The sequence below is a fragment of the Myotis daubentonii genome, chromosome 3 (assembly GCF_963259705.1).
Source record: "Myotis daubentonii chromosome 3, mMyoDau2.1, whole genome shotgun sequence".
Classification (NCBI taxonomy): Eukaryota; Metazoa; Chordata; class Mammalia; order Chiroptera; family Vespertilionidae; genus Myotis; species Myotis daubentonii.
Window position 1 is genome coordinate 219409369 of NC_081842.1, and position 22242 is coordinate 219431610.

The 22242-nt window shown below is 50.3% G+C and overlaps 1 protein-coding gene across 4 annotated transcripts in view; it reads left to right on the forward strand.

The window, feature by feature from the left end:
• The window catches only part of GNB1 (G protein subunit beta 1), a 64606-nt gene that overhangs the window by 19404 nt on the left and 22960 nt on the right, over positions 1 to 22242 (forward strand). For 2 of the 4 annotated variants that reach the window (XM_059691550.1, XM_059691551.1), the window contains exon 2: positions 18011 to 18059. The exons of 1 other annotated variant lie outside the window; for it this stretch is intronic. The gene's annotated coding sequence lies outside the window, so the exon portion shown is untranslated. Of the gene's footprint in view, positions 1 to 17991; positions 18060 to 22242 lie in introns of those variants that run through there. One more of the 4 variants, XM_059691553.1, reaches the window with a different exon arrangement.

Here is a 22242-nt window from a genome sequence, read left to right on the forward strand (position 1 = left end):
GGGGTGGCAATTCGCAGTTAGCATTTTAGATCAGTTGGGAATGGATGGTGTGTAACGGAAAAGATGTTGGATCAACTGGTAGTCTGCTGGAGAAAAATACAGGTGAAAACTGAATTCCACAGCATGTACAGGCTCTGGGTGGACTAATGATTTAAATGGAGAAATTAGGACATGGACGTATTAGCAAAATATTGGGGGAAATCCTATAAAATAAAAGCCTAATATGCTAAGTGTCCAGTCAGCCAGTCGGCCGTTCAACCAATCAAAGTGTAATATGCTAATGATATGCTAAGGCGGCTCAACCGCTTGCTATGATGTGCACTGACCACCAGGGGGCAGATGCTCCAACCTGTAGGTTAGCTTGCTGCTGGGGTCTGGCCAATCGGAACTGAGCAAGATGGGCTGGACATGCCCTGGGGCCCTCCTGCGGTCCCTCCCCAGCCCTGATCCTGCACTGGTGGGGTTCCTTGGCCTGGCCTGCGCCCTCTCGCAATCTGGGCTGAGGGACCCCTCCCCTGCCCGCCCGCGCGCGCCCCCCCCCCCCGCCCCAGTGCACAATTTTTGTACACTTGGCCTCTAATATTATATAACCTTTGAGGAAGGTGTGTGTGTGGGAAATAGTTTATAACCTTTGAAGAGGGGGGGTGGAGTTACTGAGCATGACACTGAAGTTTTAGGCCATAAAGATTATCTGCTTTAGATTCAGAGCAGATCTATAGCCAAGTCACCTGGTAGAGGACCTTTGAACTAAAGTCAAAGGCAAGCAATTTGGAGGAAATATTAGAATTATATAGTATGTGATCAAGGGTTAATGTCCTTAGTATAAAAGCATTTCTAAAATGAATTGTTTCAGCAACTTTATTTTTAAGAATTTATCCAAAGGGGAAAAAAAAGAATACTTAACTATAAAATTAGTTATAAAAACAAAGTATCAAAAACAGTCTTCATTAGAAATTTTGTTATAAAAGCAAAAACTTGTCAGTAGCCACTAGAATTTAAGCTCCGTGAGGCACAGACCTTGGTCTTTCTTATGTTCTCTGAACAGTGCCTGGGACGTAGTACGTCTCAGTAAACGTGGAATGACTGAACGGCCATCCAGCTCGTCACCAGTGGGTTTGGTTACATGAAGGTGCTCCTGGGATATGTGCAGCTGGTACCGTTTTAAGGGGCTCTTTGTTGTCTTGGGATGGCCACAGTGCAGTAATGGGGGGGGGGGGATTATGCATCTCTGTATCAAAGAAAGTCTGGAAGAAATATATACCCTGCTCACTGTGACACGGATATCCTCCTGGGGATGGGTCGGGGAAGGAACATGGAGTAAGATATAATTTTCTCCATACTTTCTGGTGGGAAATTGGCCAAGATCATGATAATTAGGAAAAACATTTTCATTTTGTAAGAAATATAAAAACAAATAATATTTAAAAGTATGACACGCTCTTATAGAGAACAACATAGACTGATGAAAAGGGACAGACCCAAAGACTGAGAAACAGCAATCAGGCTATCAATCCCCAGAAGGAAAGTAGGGGAGGGCGGGGGTAAGGGGAAGAGATCAACAGAAGGACTTGTATACATTTATATAAGCCAAACCAATGGACATGGACAACAGGGGGATGGGAGCATGAGTGTGCGGGGCGGGGGGTGGGGGGAGGTTGGGGGTTAATGGTGGGGATGAGGACACATTTGTAATACCTTAACTAATAATAATAAAAAAAAAGTATGACGCTCTCTCAAAGTTAGCATGACTGAGATGAGCATGTTCTAGAAATTTCATAGTTTTAGTTCATTTGCCTTTATTTTTTTTATTGAGGTATAATTGACTAAATTTGCCTTTGAGGTAAAAGATTTCTATTGATGGTGTTTCATAGCATCTTATATCCATCTTTTTTTCACTTGCGCCATTTCACTGTTTTTTTGTATAAGAATGGATGCCAAGAAAAAAAGATGAAAAGAAATGGATGCCACTGAGGCTATTATTGTGGACATAACAACTATAACGTGGCTTTTTAAATGACAGGACTTTTCAGTTACGTTACACAGTAACACTCTTGACAACCTGGCAGAACTGAAGACGAGAGGGTTTGAGCTGGTGGTGAAGACCTAGGTCACGTGCAGGAGATGCTCCAGCCCCCACTCCAGCCCCCACACACAGGCCCTGTGGATGCAGAGAGCAGCCAGGAAACTGGCGCTGAGATGTGTCCTCTTGGTGAGCACAGGTTGTAAGGGTGGGATTGTACCTCAAGTCTAAATGGATGGGGAAACCTAGTATAATGGAGTCTTCAGAATTGATTGCCAAGATTACATCGTTTGATTTAAAGCACAAAGACTTCATTTCCTGCAGTTAGATGTGCAGAGTGTCTGGTTAAGTATACCCTTCATGCCCACAGAAGCCACTGCAGAACCGAGTGTTTAGGGGCAGAATTGGGGGCAGGAGGAGACAGCTGGTGACAGTGTGGGGGTCAGCCGCTGGCCCTGGTAGCAGCTGCCCAGGTGTACAGGAGGGGTTCTGTAGTCCTGTGGCTGTTGAGGTGGTGACCGGCTGTGGATCCACCTGCCGTGTGCCAGGCACTGGACTGACCGCCAGGGTTGGCAGACTGCAGCTCGCCATCCTTTTGTAGCCCGCGAGCGAAGAGTAGTTTTTACATTTAAAAATCATTGAAAAACAAATCAAAAGAAGAATCCCTTTCTGGGACGTGGGAAAGGTGTGTGGTTTTGAGTTTTTGTCCACAGATGTTTGGTCAGAGCACAGCTCACTCCTCCATGGGTCATCGTGGCTGCTTTGGGACACGGAGTCAGCAGGAGAATTTGTGGTTGCTGCAACCCTGAAGCCTTTGCTGTCTGGGCCCCTGCAGAAAACGTGGCCACCCCTGCTGTGAGCTCTAGACCCACCCACCCCCCAGCGGACAAGCCGGCCCGAGGTCACAGGGCTGGGACCCAGACGCTGCGGTTTTCTCACTGCTCACGGCTCCGCAGGAAACATGCTCTGTGTCTTGTTTTCCTTGAAAGTGTTTCTGTCGTCAGCTATGTGCTCACATAGACGAAGCGGAATGAACTGCTTGAGGACAAGGAGGAAGAACTTCGGGTTCATTTTTAAACGATCTTTGTTGCCAGGATAGTGATGCGTGAAAGGGGTCGGGACCTAATCCGAGGGGTTCAGCCGTAAGAGAGGCTTCAGTGCAGATGAGTCCACCGCGGCAGTGTCTGGGCCGTGGGCTCCCGGTGGCCAGTGTCCCCGTCTGGCGCAGCAGCTGGCTGGGTGGCACCGCTCACGTGCACTCGCCAGGCTGCTTCCGCTGGGGCAAGGCTCTGACATCAGCGACATTACCTGGAATATTGCTTAAGTTGGCCGTAAGTTGTTGCACAAGATACATGGCTGGGCATGTGTCACTCTTTGTTTTTGTCTCTGACACTACTTCCTCCCCGTCTCAGGCTCCGCTCCTCGGCCTGCCTGTGTGAACAGTGCGCCCCTTTGGTGGAAAACCCACAGCCCATTCCTGACTGTGGACGGGCTGCAGAGGCAGTGACTGCGTTCTTAGAGGGACACTGGGCCGTGTCTGAAGACATTCGGGGCGGTCACCACTTGGGGTGCTACTGGCATCTTGTGGGTAGAGGCCAGGGGTGCTGCACAGAGGGCGCCAGTGAGCAGCGCCTCAGGGAGACCCATGCTGTGCGGGCCTGGCCCCCGCTCCTGGGGTCGAGGGCCGTGGTCGGGCAGGCTCCCCCGTGGTGCGGAGGAGGTCTGTGTGTACTCGGGCCCCTTGCCCCACCCCCTGTGGTATTTCCACGCTCTCCATGGGCTGATCCCCGCACACTCTGCTGGCCGATTAGTTCAACTTCCATAAAACGAAGTGCTTGACCCCAGAGAGTAGTAGATGAGGAGACTGGGAATGTGGCTCACATTGTGAGAAGTGAGTGGGTGGGCCACTGCCCATGGGCCACCTCCACTCAGATTGCTGTCATAGTCTAATGCCTCCTGTCCCCCTAGGCCTGTGGAGGCTCACGCAGGGGACAGTCCACTGCTCACCAAAGAGCCAGCCCCTCTGGTTGAGGTCATGCTCCCTGCCTGAAGGGGCAGCTCCAGCCGTGCGGGCAGGAACGAGGGCATGGGGGGGCGCAGCAGTCACGGAGGCCACGCGGGTGCTCCTCGTTCCCGCTCACCCTTCATCACTGCCAGTTGCCATCATAATGCCAAGGCCACTTTATTTTAAAACAAACGTGAAAGTATTAGGAGGTAGATCGCAAAATTCACATCCGTTTCCCCCTTTACCTCTGAACACCTCAGTTTGTGCTTTTTGAGAGCTCAGGCCTGTTTCGTGTAACCACAGTGCAGTGATCAAATCAGCACATTTAACACTGAGGCCGGGCTGTTTTCTCTTCCACACGCTGGTGCTGTCCCCACAGTGTCCTCTGCAGTGGTTCCTTCTGTCCAGATCCACGTGTTGCACTTGGAGGTCACGTTTGTTCTTTAATCGGATCGGCCGCTCTTGAGCCGCACAGCGTGCAGGTGCAGGCCGTGATCGCGGAGACCACCCTCACGCGGGCCTCTGGGCTTCCTCGGGTTAGAGTCGGGCTTTGCATTTGGGCGGAACACCACGGAGGTGTGTCCTGGGCCTTCTCGGCCCTCCTCCGAGGGCCCAGTCCAATCCCCCAGGCTCCGCACCAGCCTCCTGCAGCCTCCCCACGGCCCCCAGGACCTCAGGTCTCCTCGAGGCCCGTCCTCGAGGCCGCATGCGGAGCTGCCTTTCCTGGGAGAGCGCCTGAGCTCCTCTTGGGTTTGGTTTTGTTTTGTTTCAAGAACATGAAGGTGAGGAAGTCAGTTCCTATTTTTGGAGAATTTATAGTTTATTGTCCACATTTCTAGCCCATGCCTAAAGCAGAGAGAGGAGCAGCTCTGTGGGTGCAGTAGGGTGGCGAGGCGTTGCCTCCCTACTCCTCTGTGCTTGGGCTCCCTCTGTCCCCTTCCAGAGTTCAGGCTCAATGCTATGATTCCCAGTCCTGGCCTCTCCGGTGTCCCTAGCATTTTCATGATGCTCCAGGCCAGAATAAATGCCTAAAGTTTCATTTCCTGAGTCATGAAATCCAAACAACTGGAGTATTTATGTCCTAAGAGTTTAGTAGCCATTTGAAAAAGAAATCATTCCCATAAATTAAGGGAAGCTTTTGATTTTATTCTTCAATAAGCCACTGTTGTTCACTAACGGGCTGCACAGCTTCTCAGACTACAGAATCAGACTGCCCCCACCTTCATTTTGTGTCGGTGTTGATTTTCATAATGAAGCAACCACTGAAAACCCAGCTTTGTAAGGCTGTGATGTCATGGGAAAGGGCGTAGCGCCATCTGCTGTTGGAACCGAGATCCATCTAGAGCAGTTGCTCCCTTGGAGTCTGTCATTTGTCGATCTTTGCTGCGCTTGTGTCAACTTTAAAATATCTTGTGTCTTGTGAGTTTGCTGCAGCGTCGCTGTGCAGTGTGGGAGCTGGGATTTTCGTTGCTCACGGTCCTGAACTAGGCACTGCAGCCTGGTGGCTGTGTGTTCCCACGAGAAGGGCTCACCCACTGGAAGCATCTGGGCGAGGGCGGAAGGAGCGATCGTTCCCTTTCCAGGAATGGAAGTCAAGTCATTTCGGTGCTGTCTGTCACCAGAGGGCATATTGGAGGATGTGCAGGAAAAACCAATGGATGCAGACTACAGAGGCTCATCAGCATTTATAATGTGGCTTCTGTGGGAAAATGAAATCTATCATCTACTTCAAAACGGACTTTTGGAAGGTAGCCTATGAATTTTTCTTGACAGTTGTGACAGATGACCTGAAAACATAAATGATTTGTCAAAATAACAAGTGACTACCCTCATTGGATCTCTCTGATTTTGGCCATGGCCTTTTTTCCTGTTTTTGACACAATAAGTGGATAAGACAGTGCAGATAACCCTGAATACGTTTAACGGGGGGAAAACATTAAAAGAGATACTATAGTTCTCTTTTTTGTTTTTTAGGGCCACATGTATCTGTTGGGCATAAGTTTTACTTGATTTACAGTTAACCCTTGAACAACGTGTAGCTGAGGGGTGCCAGCCTCCTGTGCAGTTGAACATTCATATAGCCAGGCCGGTGTAGCTCAGTGGTTGAGCATCGACCTATGAACCAGGAGGTCATGGTTCTCGATTCTTGGTCAGGGCACATGCCCAGGTTGCAGGCTTGACTCCCAGTGTGGGGCATGCAGGAGTCAGCTGATCAATGATTTTCTCTCATCATTGATGTTTCTCTCTCCCTCTCCCTTCCTCTGTGAAACCAACAAAAATATGTATTATTTTAAAAAGAAGAAAATTCACATATATAACTAGTCCTCCACATACGCAGATTTCTAATCACTGGGTTGACCCTTGAACACCACAGGTTTGAACTGCATGGGTCAGTTAGGGAAAATCCGCATATAAGTGGACCCACATAGTTCAAATCTGTGGTGTTCAAGGATCGATTGTATATGTTTAGGTTTGTGTATGATACTTTATGATTCATCCTTTCGTAATTAAATGGTACCACAGTGAAGAGATACATGCTATGTCACTTAAAAGGAGAATTTTGTTACTGGATTAAAGATTCTAGTCATTACTTGGCCCACTCTTCCCTTCTAGGAGTCTACCTGTAGTCCCTGTGGTAGGACCTCCCCATAGAGTCTCCTCTCCTGGGCCACAGCTGATGGACAGCAAGCCAGTGAGCTGGTGCAGAGGACTCTTTAGAAACAGAGTCACAGCTGACATTGGATGGTTGTTAGGATGTGGAACTATAGGTGGTTTGGGACTGTGTACATGATGGTTGATTAAGAGAGAGGGTGGTAGAAGGATAGAGAAAGAGCACCCAGGAAAACAGAGCCAGATGGCCGTTTCCATTTTTCTCAGTTCCAGTTGCATATCTCCTAGGACCTATGCACTTCTTGTCCTTGGACCTATCAGATTTCTCCACTTCTGCCCTTGAACCTGTCCTCGGACCTGTCAGATCTCTCTCTACTTCCTGTCCTTGGATCTGTCAGCTCTTTCTACTTCCTGTCCTCGGACCTGTCAGATCTCTACTTCCCAGGAGGGTTTTGTCTTTTTGGCAAACAGAAGAGACTTAACTAGACCAGTTGTTGGGAGCGGAGGTATTGGGGGGAATTGTAACTTTTTATTTCTAGAATTAACCATTTCCCCAAAGATGTTATTGTTAATATCAAATTTCTTTTTTCCTGTAAGGTTTTTCATTGGCAAAAAGGACTTTGAAACAGATAATTAGACAATTTGTTCAGTGAAAATATATGAAATGATTAAGAATTAGAATATACTGTCTATGTAAACTGATCTTCTTGAATGTCTTTACTGTGTCGCTGTTTTCTAGACACTGTACTTAACACAGTGACCTAGTGTTTATTATTCCTAATATGGAGCGGGCGTTTTAATCATTCCTAATCAATAATTTAAATGAAATTTTGGTTATTTAGCCTGGTTTTCTTATATTCAGTAAGCTCAGTGATTTCCTGTGACTAATGATTCTTTGATCAAGGAATTTTATCTTACTTGAGTATTTCTAACTTAAAGATTAATTAGGAAAGAAAGTCTGAGACCAAAAGGAAATGTATAGATCCTTTTTTTTTTTTAAATATATATATTATTGATTTTTTACAGAGAGGAAGGGAGAGAGATAGAGAGTTAGAAACATCGATGAGAGAGAAACATCAATCAGCTGCCTCCTGCACATCTCCTACTGGGGATATGCCCGCAACCCAGGCACATGCCCTTGACCGGAATCGAACCTGGGACCCTTCAGTCCGCAGGCCGACGCTCTATCCACTGAGCCAAACCGGTTTCGGCAGATCCTTCTTAAAACAGATTTTTGGTGTTTTTCCTGCTTTGGCTTTACTGTGTCTCTCTCCCCCCACACCTCCTTTGTTTTTTACTATTGAGCTTTTTTGTACCAACAAAGTTTCATTTAAGAGAGGTAGAGCCCGGCGGGTGTTGCAAAGTGGTTGAATATCAGCCTATGAACCAGGAGGTCATGGTTCTCAATTCCCAGTCAGGGCACAGGCCCAGGTGGTGGGCTCCGTCCCTCTCCCTCTCTCTATGAAATCAATAAAAATATATTTTAAAGGAGAGAGAACAGTATAGACAGCAGTTGGACTGAACATCCTGGAATGGAGAAAATAAAGTTAATTTGTCAACTTCCTGTCACGTCCGAAGGTAAGGAGTGGCAGGGTTTATCAGTGTTTAGTTTAGGTAAGAACTTTAGTATCGTGCCTCACGGACTTGGCACCTGCTTGTCCCTCTCCTCAAGGCTCTGCTTAGGTGTCACCACGCCTCCTCTAACACCTTGTATAAAACACCCACCCCCTGCCTGACCTCACCCCGTTTTATTTTCCTTTAACGCCGATGGCGCCTGGTGTGTCAGAATCAGTGCTTCTGCCTTCCTGACCGGAGAGTGAGCTCTGGCAGCAGGAGCCACCTTGTCGGTGCGGAGTCCCCACGCCCGGGCCTGGCATGTCCTAGAGGCCGTGTGTACTTGTGAGTGAACGGATGACGGCGTCAAGGCCATTTTATTGTCCAGTGTTTTATCAACAATTTAAAACTTTCGTCCTGTTGTAGTGCTGTGTTCTGCAAGTCCTGCAGCTGGAAGTAACTCTTCCTGCTCGATTCAGTCTGGTTACGCTGGCGCCGGCACCAGACGGGCCCCTACGGGCTTTTCTGGCAGCAACACGTCAGCAGACCTCAGCTGACCTTTGCCGTGAGGAGCCTGCAGTTCTGACAGACTCGGGCACAGGCTGTTACACTTGCTTCTTTCCAGTTCCCGCTGTAAATCACGGAGTCGTAGAAACACTTTCAGTGCAGAGCGCCTTCTGTGTTTTGAGGTTTATGGGAAATGTGATGCTCATGCCTTCAGTTTATAAGTTTTGGGAGTATGTCCTTTTTCTTGACTGTGGGAGAATATTTCCTTTTTAAAATTGTCTTCAATTCTTCAGGGCAAAAATACATTTGTGTTTCTAGGGTTTCTACGAGACCAGTGGTCAGGGTCTTGGGCCAGATCCGGCAGAGAGCACCCAAGTTACCTGGGGCGGGGGGAGAGGGAGAGGGAGAGAGAATGAGAATTAGTGTGTTTGTGTGAGGTGTGTGTGTGTGTGTGTGTGTGTGAGTGTGTATTAGTGTGTGTGAGAGTGTGAGTGAATGTGTTAGTGTGTATGAGTATGTGTGATTTTGTGTGCACGTGTGTATTAGTGTGTGTATTAGTGTGTGCGTGTGTTTGTATGAGTGAATGTGAGTGTGTGTACGTGTGTATTAGTGCGTGAGTGAATGTGTGTGTGAGTGCATGTGTGAGTGTGTGCACGTGTGTATTAGTGTGTGTGTATAGTGTGTGAGAGTGTATTAGTGTGTGAGTGCGTGTGTGAGTTTGTGTGCACGTGTGTATTAGTGTGTGCGTGTGTTTGTATGAGTGAATGTGTGTGTGAGTGTGTGTGTTTGTGTGCACGTGTTTATTAGTGTGTGAGTGAATGTGTGTGTGTGTGCATGTGTGAGTTTGTGTGCACGTGTGTATTAGTGTGTGAGAGTGTATTAGTGTGTGAGTGCGTGTGTGAGTTTGTGTGCACGTGTGTATTAGTGTGTGTGTATTAGTGTGCGAGTGAAGGTGTGTGTGTGTTTGTGTGCACGTGTGTATTAGTGTGTGCGTTGTATTAGTGTGTGCATGTGTATTAGTGTGTGAGTGAATGTGTTAGTGTGTGTGTTTGTGTGCATGTGTGTATTAGTGTGTGCGTGTGTATAGTGTGTGAGAGTGTATTAGTGTGTGAGTGCGTGTGTGAGTTTGTGTGCACGTGTGTATTAGTGTGTGTGTATTAGTGTGCGAGTGAAGGTGTGTGTGTTTGTGTGCACGTGTGTATTAGTGTGTGCGTTGTATTAGTGTGTGCATGTGTATTAGTGTGTGAGTGAATGTGTTAGTGTGTGTGTGTGTGCACGTGTGTATTAGTGTGTGAGTGTGTGCTTGTGTGAGTGAATGTGTTAGTGTGTGTGTGTGTGTGTGTGTGTGCGCGCACGTGTGTATTAGTGTCTGAGTGTGTGCTTGTGTGAGTGAATGTGTTAGTGTGTCTGAGTGAGGTGTGTGTGTGTGTGTCCCTCTCCGACTTAATGAATCAGAGTCCTGGGAATGAGGGGAAGGTAGAGGGGCTTTAAATTAGGCCAGGTTGGGGTTTTGCTGCAAGAGTATTTCCAGACTTGTGTGGAGGCGTCAGATGTCAGAGCTGTCATTCAGAAAGATAAATCAGGTAGTGATGTATAAGATGGGGCGAGAGGGGGAGATGGCTGGGGAAGAAGGTGAGTGGTAGGCTAGGCGGGGGCGGGGGGAGCAGAGCTGGAAGCAGGGGGTGGGGGTGCCGGAGGAAGGGCCGGTGCTGTGAAGGGGCTTCTTGGCCTGCTCTGGAGGAGGGTGCGGGAGCACCATGAGTGGGTTTGGGGAGGAAGGGCCTGTCAGTGCAGTGGGGGGTTGTGCCCTTGGGGCACTGCCATGTGAGGACAAGGGATTGGAGTGCAGTCAGGGAAAGGCACTAGCAGAGAGCTAACAAGGGACTAGGCCCCCAGCCAGTGGGAGCCGAGTGCGGAGGGGAAGCAGTGAGGCGTGGCTGACCCGGCTCCAGTGGGCTGAGATGTTGTTGCCACCATCCAGGTGGGCGTCGGGAGGGGCGAGGAGGGAGGAAAGGGGTTGCCCACCCCTCATGCCCTGACGGGGCTGGGGATTGAACTCATAACCAAGGTACATGCCCCTGACTGGGAATTGAACCTGCAACCCTTCAGTCCCTGGGCTGACACTCTAACCACTGAATCCATCGCCCAGGGCTGCTGTCATTTTTATTTTTTTAGACAATCTAAAGGGAAAGAGGTCAGTGGCTCTGACTAAAGTATTGCATGTTTTTAAAATTATTGTGACACGCTGGGCTAGAGCAAGTCCCTGGCTTAGAGCTTGCCCGATACAGCGAGGACTGAGACCAGACCCTCCGGGTGTGGCTTCTGCCGGGACGTTGGTGCTGCATGAGAGCACTGGCACCACCTTGGAGCTGAATGAGCAGCCCAGGAAGGACTAGAAAGGGTCCGAGAAGAAAACCGTGTCTCCCGCGTCTTTCCGGGGGAGACATCCTCCAGCACAGCGGTCGCCAGCCTATCGGACCTCGCGGACCGCCAGGGGCCCGCGGACCGCTGGTTGGCGACCGCTGCTCTAGCAGCTGCCCGGACTTGCTGTGTCTTCATTCTGATGTTAGACTTGATAACTGTGAGTAGCGAGTTCCTTTTTGGAATTGGTTCCACGTGATGTTTTGTTGGGAGTCTCCTGCCATTCTTGACCCTTGGTGCATCTCCAGTTTCTTCCGTGTGGGAACTGTGGGGTCTTGCTTTGTCCTGGCGATCTGAGCCACGGCCTCTGAGGGTCATGTGGCCCTCGGTGCTTGGTCCCCGTCTGGACACACGTGGCTCTGGGAGGGAGTTACTGACCTCGCCAAGCGGAGGTGCGCCTCCTCGTTTCTGTGCGGGGGTTTGAAATGCTCTGAGCTGTTCTCTGCACTCTCCCATGTTAAGGCGTTTTCCTGGCTGTATTTCCTTAGTTTTTTCCCCAGAAATGTACGGGCATTCAGTTGTTACTCTGGTGCTTGGTGGCAAAGTTACTTTTTTGTTGCAGAATTTGAGCTCTTCACTTGGGCAAAACCTGTGTTGGGAGAAAGTTGGAGGGGTCTTTTCAGGGCATATTGTGTAGTGGTAGTTTTCTGCAAAATTAAAAAAAATGTCTGACATAACCTTTCCCTGAAAGATTCACTGTCTGTCCTGTATGTAAACCACAGTGAAGTGCCTTACAGTTTTCTTTTTTTTTTTTTTTAATCTTTATTGTTCAGATTATTACATTTGTTCCTCTTCCCCCCCCCCCCCCCCATAACTCCCCTCCTCCCAGTTCCCGCCCCACCCTCCGCCCTCACTCCCCACCCACTGTCCTCATCCATAGGTGCACGATTTTTGTCCAGTCTCTTCCCACATCTCCCACACCCCTTTCCCCCCCAAGAATAGTCAGTCCATTCCCTTTCTATGTCCCTGATTCTATTATAATCAACAGTTCATTCTGTTCATCAGATTATTTATTCACTTGATTCTTAGATTCACTTGTTGATAGATGCATATTTGTTGTTCATAATTTGTATCTTTACCTTTTTCTTCCTCTTCCTCTTCTTAAAGGATACCTTTCAGCATTTCATATAATCCTGGTTTGGTGGTGATGAACTCCTTTAGCTTTTCCTTATCTGTGAAGCTCTTTATCTGACCTTCAATTCTGAATGATAGCTTTGCTGGATAAAGTAATCTTGGTTGTAGGTTCTTGGTATTCATCACTTTGAATATTTCTTGCCACTCCCTTCTGGCCTGCAAAGTTTCTGTTGAGAAATCAGCTGACAGTCATATGGGTATTCCCTTGTAGGTAACTGAGTTTCTTTCTCTTGCTGTTTTTAAGATTCTCTCTTTATCTTTTGCTCTTGGCATTTTAATTATGATGTGTCTTGGTGTGGTCCTCTTTGGATTCCTTTTGTTTGGGGTTCTCCGCGCTTCTTGGGCCTGTAAGTCCATTTCTTTCACCAGGTGGGGGAAGTTTTCTGTCATTATTTCTTCAAATAGGTTTTCAATATCTTGCTCTCTCTCATCTTCTGGCACCCCTATAATTCTGATGTTGGTACGCTTGAAGCTGTCCCAGAGGCTCCTTACACTATCCTCGCATTTTTGGATTCTTTTTTCATTTTGCTTTTCCGGTTGGATGTTTTTTGCTTCCTTGCATTTCAAATCATTGACTTGATTCTTGCGCTCCTCTGGTCTGCTGTCGGGCGTCTGTATAATATTCGTTATTTCAGTCCGTGTATGCTTAATTTCTAGTTGGTTCCCCAATATAAGATCGAGGGTCTTATTAGTTTTCGTGTAGATCTCATTAAGTTTATCGGCAGCTTCTAAACAGTTCTTGAGAGACCTTAAAAGTGTGGTTCTGAACTCTATATCTTCCATTGACAATTTTGTCCTGTTTCTTTGTCTCCGCATTTTGTTATGCTTCCTTGGTGCACCTCCTAGTGGTCTTTGTTCGCAGTCTTATAGATAAATCTTGATTGTTGTAGCTAATTCCAGGGAGGGTTTGACCTCCAGGCCAAGTGGCTATGAGAATCAGCTGTGTCAGCAGTGAGAGAACTTCTGTCCTCTAGGGAGGTGCTAATCTAGCCTTTGCCTGAGGCTATCCGGCAAATGCCTCTGTGCAGGGCTTGGGCGGGGCGGGTCGCACAGGATCAACAGGGTGGGCCGGAGAGAGCAGTTATGGCGGCTCTCAGTCCTGTCCCAAGGGGCTCTGCCTCTCTGAGTCCCAGCACCCGCTGCAAAGCTCGGAGAGAAAGCTGCACTCGCTCTGACCGAAGCCAGACAGTCCCGCTTTTGAGTCTGGGTCCCTAAAGACTCGCCCGGATCTGGAGCTCAGAGTCTGCGACTCCCTCCCGATTGGAAACGCCAACCGCGCCCTCCGCCGCCAGCCCGCTCCGCGCACTCCGCACCTCAGAGTTTGACTTCAGCACTGCGCCTCCTCTGAGTGTCCGTATGCGTTTCTCTTTCCTCCTAGTTGTAGGACTTCCACTCAGCCAGCGTTCCTGTGGTTCTGGGTGATGTCCCTTCCGTTTTTTGGTTTCACTTTTGAAGTAGTTGTTCAAAGCAGCAAACTCCGGCGTTAACCTATGCCGCCATCTTGGTTCTCCGCCTTACAGTTTTCTTAACAAGCCCAGCAACATGCAGGATATTATAAAAACAACGGGACGCGTTTCGAAATGATCGCTCAGCCGCTGGGTGCGCCGGCACTGCTTGGTGTTGCAATGTGTCCCTCACGTGCCGGCGCACCTGCTTGTGGAGCTGGGCTCGTCCTGCTGGGAGAGGTGCGGGTACCAGCTCTCAGGGTCTCGGGAAGATGTGATCCTGCGGGCAGTGTCCTACAGGTGGGTCCCCTGTGACCCCCGGCCCCCCCCCCCCAAAGATGGCCGGTGGGAGCCCACTGGGAGACGGGCTTCCCAGGAACTTTCTGAAGCTCCGGGGCCTCTGTCCTCGGCCTGGAGGGGGCGCAGAGCTGCGTGCACAGCATGGCCCAGACTCCCACTGCTGTGGGATCTTCACCTCTGTCCGCGCCCCTTGGACAGGTGCTCACCTTCTGCCCAAATGAAGTGGAGCTGTTTTCATCTTCATGGGCGTGAGTTTTGAGCAGAAGAGCGATGGTGTGCTTTCTGGCCTGGCTTCCAGCTTGTGACAGGTGTGCGGCGTCCATTCTTCCGTGGCCAGCAATTTGAGAAAAGTATTCTGGCACCGTGAAGGTTAAGGCAGCTTCCTTTTGGAGAGTTTGGGGTCTGGACACACTGAGGATTAAACACCCAGACCCCGTTCAGCTAAAGACCAGATGGAATGAACCCTCCGTGCCAGTGACTGGCCCGTGGAAAGGGCGCGTGCCTGGGCGCGTGCCTGGGCGCAGGTGCTGTTCCCCGGCCTGTCGCTCCTCGCTGGTGTCCACAGGAAACGATGATGCACAGAAAGCGCTCACTTGTCAGGAGGCGCAGAGCTGGACAGAGCAGCCTGGGGGCGGCCAGGCGCGAGCTGCCCGACGCTGTACAGCGACCGGGGCTGCCATGGGCCTTAGCTCTCAATCACAGGAAATCCCCTCATGTTTGGAAATTAAACAAGTCAAAGACATCAGAAGGGAAATTTGAAAATAGTTTCATTTGAATGAAAGTGAAAACAAACAAAACAACGTGTGTGGGACAGCGGTACTTAGAGGGAAATTTCTAGAATGAAGCACTCGCTACAGAAAACGAAAGGTCTCACCCCCCTAAGCTTCTGCCTCTAGAAACTGGAAGAAGAGCACCTGCACTCCACAGGCAGGGCCAGGACGCAGTGAGCAGGCTCCCTGGGGTGCGAGCAGGCAGGAGAGGAGACCCTGAGAAGGGCCCGGGAGCACGCACAGCGACGGCACGGACGCAGACGTGGAGATTGAGATGAACTAGGGGGTCCTTTATGTCTGAAAGGACACAGGAGTCAGAATGCATGCCGTGTGCCACTAGATCGTAACGTCTCGCTGCCAGCTGCTCAGCCGCTAAGGAAGCCTCTCCACGCTGGCGCGCCGTGGGCCAGGCAAGGCCTCACTCTGCGATGGGGCCGTACCCTCTGACCTGAACCGTAGCTCACCCTTCTTTTGCTTGATAACTTCAAAGGCATGTTTTTAAAAAGTTATTATTTGCCTTTTATTGACCTGGCTGTTCCCTTCCCCCCAACTCTTACTTTTGAATCATGTGACGCTGTAGAGAGTTGAAGCAGCAGGTCCCCAGGAGCGAGTGACCCGTCACCCGCCCGCTCCTCTGTGCTGTCCGGGGAAGCGTTTCATCGATGCAGATGTCACTCCTGATTCTTGACGCTCAGCCAGCGTCCCCAGAACAAGGCTGTCCTTTCTCATCACCACAGCCCTGCCTCTACCCAGAACTTTAACACTGACCCAGCCCTGCCTGGTCCACGTTCACAGTTGCAGCCATTCCATTTCCCCCCAAATGTCTTCACACCCCTTTTTCAGATGGGGACTGAGCCAGGTTCCTGTGAGTCCTGGCTGAGAGGCTGAGGGGGTTTGAAGCAGCCGACCGCCACCTGGCCAGCCCCGCAGCTGGAGGGCAGGGCCTGCTCCCGCTGGGGGCTGGCTCCCGGTCCTTCTCCCAGAGACCAGGCCACGGACTCTGTTTCCTCTTGGAGCCACAAGGCAGTCTAGCATTTGCCTACTTCTGCTGCCTCTTCATGTGGGTTCGTATTTAGAGGTTGGGATCATTGCAACAAGCTCCTAGAGCAGTGGTTCTCAACCTTCCTGAAGCCGAGACCCTTTAATACAGTGCCTCATGTTGTGGTGACCCCCAATTTCATTGTTACACATTGAACATAATTAAAGCACAGGGATTCATCACAAAAACAATATGTAATTATAGATGTGTTTTCCGATGGTCTTAGGTGACCCCTGTGAAAGGGTCGTTCGACCCCCAAAGGGGTCGTGACCCACAGGTTGAGAACCGTTACCCTAAAGTGAGCAGCTCTCACCTGGGCCTCCAGGGACACCCCTTGGTGCCTGGAGCCATTTTTGGCTGGTACAGTGGGGGGGGGGGGGGGAGGAATGAGCGCTGCTGAATATCCTACAGGGTCAGTCCGGGCTGACTGCCGAGCTGAGTGTGAGTCTGCTTTTGACCGTGACTGTTCAGTGACGGGTGGTGTGCTCTGCAGACTCCCTCAGAGGGTTCGGGGACTGAGCCTCGTTCATTTCTGTGGCCTCCAACTTCTGCTTCCACGCCGTGGTTTTGTTTGTTTGTCTGTTTGTTTGGTTTTTAACTATCTTTAATGGCCCTTTGCCCTGTTCCTCCCCTCTTTTGACATAAAATTCATGCAACATAGCACTAACCATTCAGTGGCACAGCCACAGGCTGTGCAGCCACCGCCTCTCCCTGGTTCCAGAACATTTCCGTCACCCAAAAGGCTCCCTGTCCCCAGGGAGCTGTCCTTGATCTCACACGCACAGAGTCTCTGGCAGCCACTGCCCCGTCGGTGGAGGCGCTGTCTGGTCAGTTGACGCAGATGCAGTCATGCCTGCGCCACCTTCTCCACGAGGCGTCCCGGTGGTGGTGTGTGTGCTCGCCTCCTCCTGTGGCTGCGTGATCTTCCCTCGTGGGGGCGCCGCGTGCTCGTCTGCTCTGCACTTGGATGTTGGGGCTGTGGCCCTCTGGGGGCTTCTGTGAACACAGGCGCACCCGCATCCAGTGCCGTGTTCAGTCCTGTTGGGTGGAAGCCCAGGAGGGGGTGGCTGGGCCATGGGAATGAAAGTCTGCGTTAAAGCCTTGAGGAACCACCCACCTATTTTATTTCCACCCCCACTTTCTCTGCATGGAAGAAAAAAGTATAACATAAGCAGCTTAATTCCAAAATAAAATTATTTTGCTAAATAAATAAATGCCTTAGAATTCACAGTTCAGCTGGGGGATATTTCCGTGTCCTGATGCCTCCTGACTCCCAACCAGCATGTGCACATGGGCTTGTAGGCTCACAAACAGGGACTTAATCCAGTGGTCGTCAATTTGCGGACCTCACGGACCACCGGTTGACGACCGCTGATTCACCCAACGGTGGGGGAACCTGTGAATCGTCCACTCGGTCGTTTCACGTGGAGAGGTCCCAGAAACATTTAAAGTTCTGATGTTTGAACAAGCTTCAGCGGAAATCTAGAATGAACATAGTTTTGTTCTGGCTGCCTTGTGCCTGCTGGTCCCCCAGACCTCGTCCTCTACCCTGGGCTCCCGGCTCCCAGGTGGCCTTGCCGCCCTGAGGCAGCACTTGGCCTGGGGCTGCTTTGAGAATCAGAGGACTGGGGTGGGGGAGGGGGAGGGGAGTGGCTCTGAGAAGCTTTTTGAGTGCAGTGGGGGTTTCTGTTGTTCCTGTGATTTTTCTGGGAGCAGGACTCTAAACACCTTTCCCTCCAGCAGTTTCCCGTTTGCTCAGGGTATTTTCCCTGAGGCGTTTCTAAGGATTAAAAAGAGAAACTGACACCCACGCTGGTTCGGCTCAGTGGGTAGAGCATTGGTCCTTGGACCGAGGGTCCTGGGTTCAGTTCTAGGCAAGGGCGGCGGCACGAACCTTGGTTGGGAGGCAACCAGTCGCTGTGACACCAGTGTTTCTCGCTGTCTTCGCCCCTCTCTCCCACTCTCCGAAAGTCAGTGGGAACATATTCCCGGGTGAGGATTAACGGCCACAAAGAGAGAGAAACAGATGAGATTCCTCCCCTCCCCTGCACGGGAGAACTAAATAGTAACTTAATAGAAAGGACTGAAGAAAGCCATCTGGGTGAGAGATGCGGGCAGGGAGGGCTGCCATGCTCCTTACGCGGAAGCTCGCTCCCCACCCCGAGGGCAGTGCTCATCCAACACAGCCTTTCTCCTCTTTTGCAGACGGTTTTACATGAACCGGAGACCAGGCCAGAAGCACATCTGAATTCAGGTAAGTTTGATCTAATTAATTCACGTAACTTTTTAAAGTCCAACATTGAAAGTTCTTCAGGTTTTTTGTTGTTGTTTTTAATAACCTGGTTTTGCCCATCTCTCTTTTTGAGCCAAAGTTGGTTTTCAGGCAAGTTGATCCTGAGGAGGGTATTTCTTCAAAGGCTCCGTCCAGTGCTTGGGGGGGGGGGGGGGTGGCGCAGAGATGGAAGCTCACGTTCTAGATAAAGAGGGAGATTTCACCAGCTTCTCTCGTTCTGATTTGAAAAGTACAAGAAGCTTTGTTTAAAAGGTGGTAAAAAAAAAAAAAAAAAAAAAGAAACAAAAATAAAAATAAAAGGTGGTAAACTGAGGGAAGTGAGGCCCCTCCTCCCTCCTGCGGAAGGTCAGCTGGGCCCCACGGAGGTGAGGCTGTGTGTGGGCTGAGAGGTGTGTCCCCTTTATGTCCAGCTGGGGTTTCCTTCCCACGGCCTCAGCCCTTCAGGGGAGACGCTGTGCCCGGTTGACAGTTGGTGAGAGATGTGGAGTGCAGGCTCCGTGGTGCGCTCTCTGACAGCAGACCGCACAGGCAGCTCTGAGTTCTCTTTACAATTTGCATCAGGAAGTTGAGAAACAGTGAAATCTCGTGAGAACCTCGGATATCGAGGGCAGACCATGTGCACACACCGGTGCGTCCAGCCAGGGCCCGTGAGACTGACGGTGAGCCTGGATCCTCTTAGTCCTCGTCACTGCCCAGTTACCAGGAAGAGCGAGTACCATTTCCTTTCCATTTCATTTAATTGTTCTGATCTCTGCTGCTTCTGATCTGAAGCCGACAGTGGTCCTGTGTCATCAACACTTCATGCCAGTTTTTATCGCTTTGGACACATGGACATTAAGCCTCCGAGGTCAGCCATCCATTTGTTCAGACAAACTTGGGGATTCCTGGGATTGCATCCTCAAAAGCTGGCTACAGTGGCTGGGCAATGACATCACAGAAAAGTCTCACCACACGACACAGCCTGCTTGGGGGTACCTGTGCCCCACACTTTTAAAACCAGTAGATTTATAGCAAATTTAATATTTGCTTATAATGTAGCCGAGCAGTGACAAGAATTACTGGTTTTTTCCATGTACTTACTGCAATGCTCACATGTAGGTAAACACAGCATCACGTCATCACCCGGCTCCCGCACTCCCAGTCTGCCAGTTCTTGTCCAACCTCCTTCCTCTCAGCCCTGGAGCTTCTGGCAGCACCTCCCACCGTGAGGGCTGGTCCCGCGGTGGCACCAAGCACAGAGCAGCTCCTCCTTCTCGTCCTCAGAGCCGACCACACGCTTGTCTCTCAAAGTCTGCATGTCGGGATCTGAGTTGAGATCTGAGGTCTCATCGCACTTTAAATGATTGTGATGGAAAGTTGAAATCGATACAAAGTTAACAAGTCACGTCAGGTGCTCCCTCACCAAACACAGCAGTTAGCAGCAGCACCAGTCTTGTGTCCCTTTTAATCTATTATTTTTATTGATTTGAGAGAGAGGAAGGGAGATAGAGGCATTGATTCGTGGTGCCATTCACTGATGCATCCACGGGTTGACCTTGTATGAGCCGGGACCAGGGATCGAGCCCACAACCTTGGCGCATCGGGAGGCGCTCCAAGCAGCGGAGCCCCGGGCAGGCTGCCAGTCTTGTTCCGCATGTGCCCTTGCCCGTTTCCCTCCTCTTGGTTGTTTTCAAGCGAATTTCAGACCCACCGTTTTATTAAACGTGGATCAGAACCTTTGGAGGCCAGGAGAGGCTGTGGGTCAGTCATATGGGACCGAGGGTCCACACTGCACGTCATCCCACTCTCTCCGGCAGGCGCACCGGACAGACGGCATCTCCCTGCCCGCTGCCCGTCGCTCACCGTAGCGCTAGAACCAGGCAACGGCGGGGGCTGGGCTGCCTGTGCCCTTTGGGATGTGCACTCTTTGCATTTTGGAGATGAACTTGGATTTGGAAATGAAAGAAAAACAGAAAAGTTCATGAAATTGGATGAAATTCCTCCTGCAAACTCCTGTATCAAAATGTAGCTTTGTCTTGGAGGTGAGGTGTGTGGGGCAAGTCCGCGAATCCTTGCCCGTGTGGCCCTGTGACCGCTGTGGACTTGGCGTCGCAGCGAGGCCAGGGCGCCAGGGTCCCGGAGGCCCTCCTGTTAACCCCGCGTGTGCGCTGCCCTATGGAGAGGGCAGGCCATCGTCTGGTCCCACAGGCTGACGCACACTTGCCCGTTGTCTCATTTAATTTCCCCTCAGCCGGGGGCACAGAGCGCCTTTCCCATTGCCCGTGAACGCCTAGTGAAACCCCGGGTGTGGTGACGGTCGCTTTCCCTGTGTGTGGAAGCACCAGGACTGGGCATTGATTTCTGATATCTTAACAGACGTGCAGCTAGAGCAGCCGTGGGCAAACTACGGCCCGCGGGCCGGATCCGGCCCATTTGAAATGAATAAAACTAAAAAAAAAAAATAAAGACTGTACTCTTTTATGTAATGATGTTTACTGTGAATTTATATTAGTTCACACAAACACTCCATCCATGCTTTTGTTCCGGCCTCCGGTCCAGTTTAAGAACCCATTGTGGCCCTCGAGTAAAAAGTTTGCCCACCCCTGAGCTAGAGTGTCCCTGGCAGCGAGTGAACATTCCTGTGGGCCTGGGAGGCCACTGACACGTCCTGATTCCTGATGAGAAGGGACTGGTGGTGGCACCAAGGGATGGGGAGCCACCTGGAGCACATGGTGGCTTTTTATGTTAATCCTCACTCAGGGTAGTTTTCATCGGGATTTTGAGGGAAGAGTGGAAGGAAAGGAGGGAGGGGGAGAGAAACATGGATGTGAGAGAAACACAATGATTGGGTGCCTCCTGGACATGCCCCCACCAGGGTGGGGGATTGAACCTCCAACCCAGGTTGTGCTCTTGACCAGGAATCGAACCTGAGACCTTTTGGTGAGCAGGCTGATGCTGTAACCACTGAGCCACACCCACCACATTATTCCACAGGGGAATCTACTTATATAAAAACCTTGGGTGGTGTTCATCACATACAGACCCTCTAGATGTGTTCACATTCCTGATCCAGACTTCCCCAAGAGTGGGACCCCCCAGGTTGCATCCTCTGTCCTGTCTCCAGCATCAGCGGGGCAGCCAGACACAAGGCCCACAACAGCCTCGACTGACGACCGACCGAGCGGAAGGAAGTCAGTCTATAGGGGTTGTCTTGGCAACAGCTGCGCCCTCCCCCAAGCTGTTTCTCGGAGCTGTTTCCTGTAAGGGCGGAGTTTGAGGCAGGAACCCGCCCTGGGAGCGTGGAGGCAGATCTTTCTAAAGTGTGCTGCGCCAGCACGGGGTGAACCCGAGTGGGGCGGCTGAAAGGCTTAGAAAAGACAGACAAGAGAATGAAAGCCCGGTCTCGGTGCGACGCTGCTTCTCTGAGAGACAGCGACCAGGCCCACAGCCGTGCCTTTAGTTTATAGCAGATGCTACGAGGCAAAGTAAGGGCGTGACCAAGATGTTTACAAACATTCTCCTGGGTTTCAATCCTACTCAACTACATGCACCTGAACTCTGTCAAGCCCACATCACTCAGGCACGTGGGGCCACGTGTTCGGACCATTGGTTCAAGCTTACAGCTATAGCTGTTGGCTATAATTGTGCTGGGAGGGCCGTGCCCTCCTAGCTGGGACTTGCACGTGGCGGTGAGAAGACTGTGCCCTCTCATCAGTCCAAGGCTTGAACCTGTCCAAAACACTGTATCGGCTCCCCACAATAAAGTTTTAATTCCGTTTCTTTGTTACTAATGTTGTGGCCCCACCCCATAACAAAGAAACAAAGGGAAATTTCCCCATCGAATTTCTAAATAGTATTACTCCTTCAGAGCCGTGTCATGAATTAAAATTGAAAGTGGGTGCAATCATGCTATTGAGAAATCTCAATAGTAAATGGGGTCTTTGTAATGGTACCAGATTTATTATCAAAAGATTACGACCTAACATTATCAAAGCTGAAGTATTAACAGGATCTGCAGAGGGAGAGGCTGTTCTGATTCCAAGAATTAGTTTGTCCCCATCTGACACTGGCCTCCCATTTAAATTGATTCGACGACAGTTTCCTGTGATGCCAGCATTTGTGATGACTATTAATAAATCACAAGGACAAACTCTAGACAGAGTAG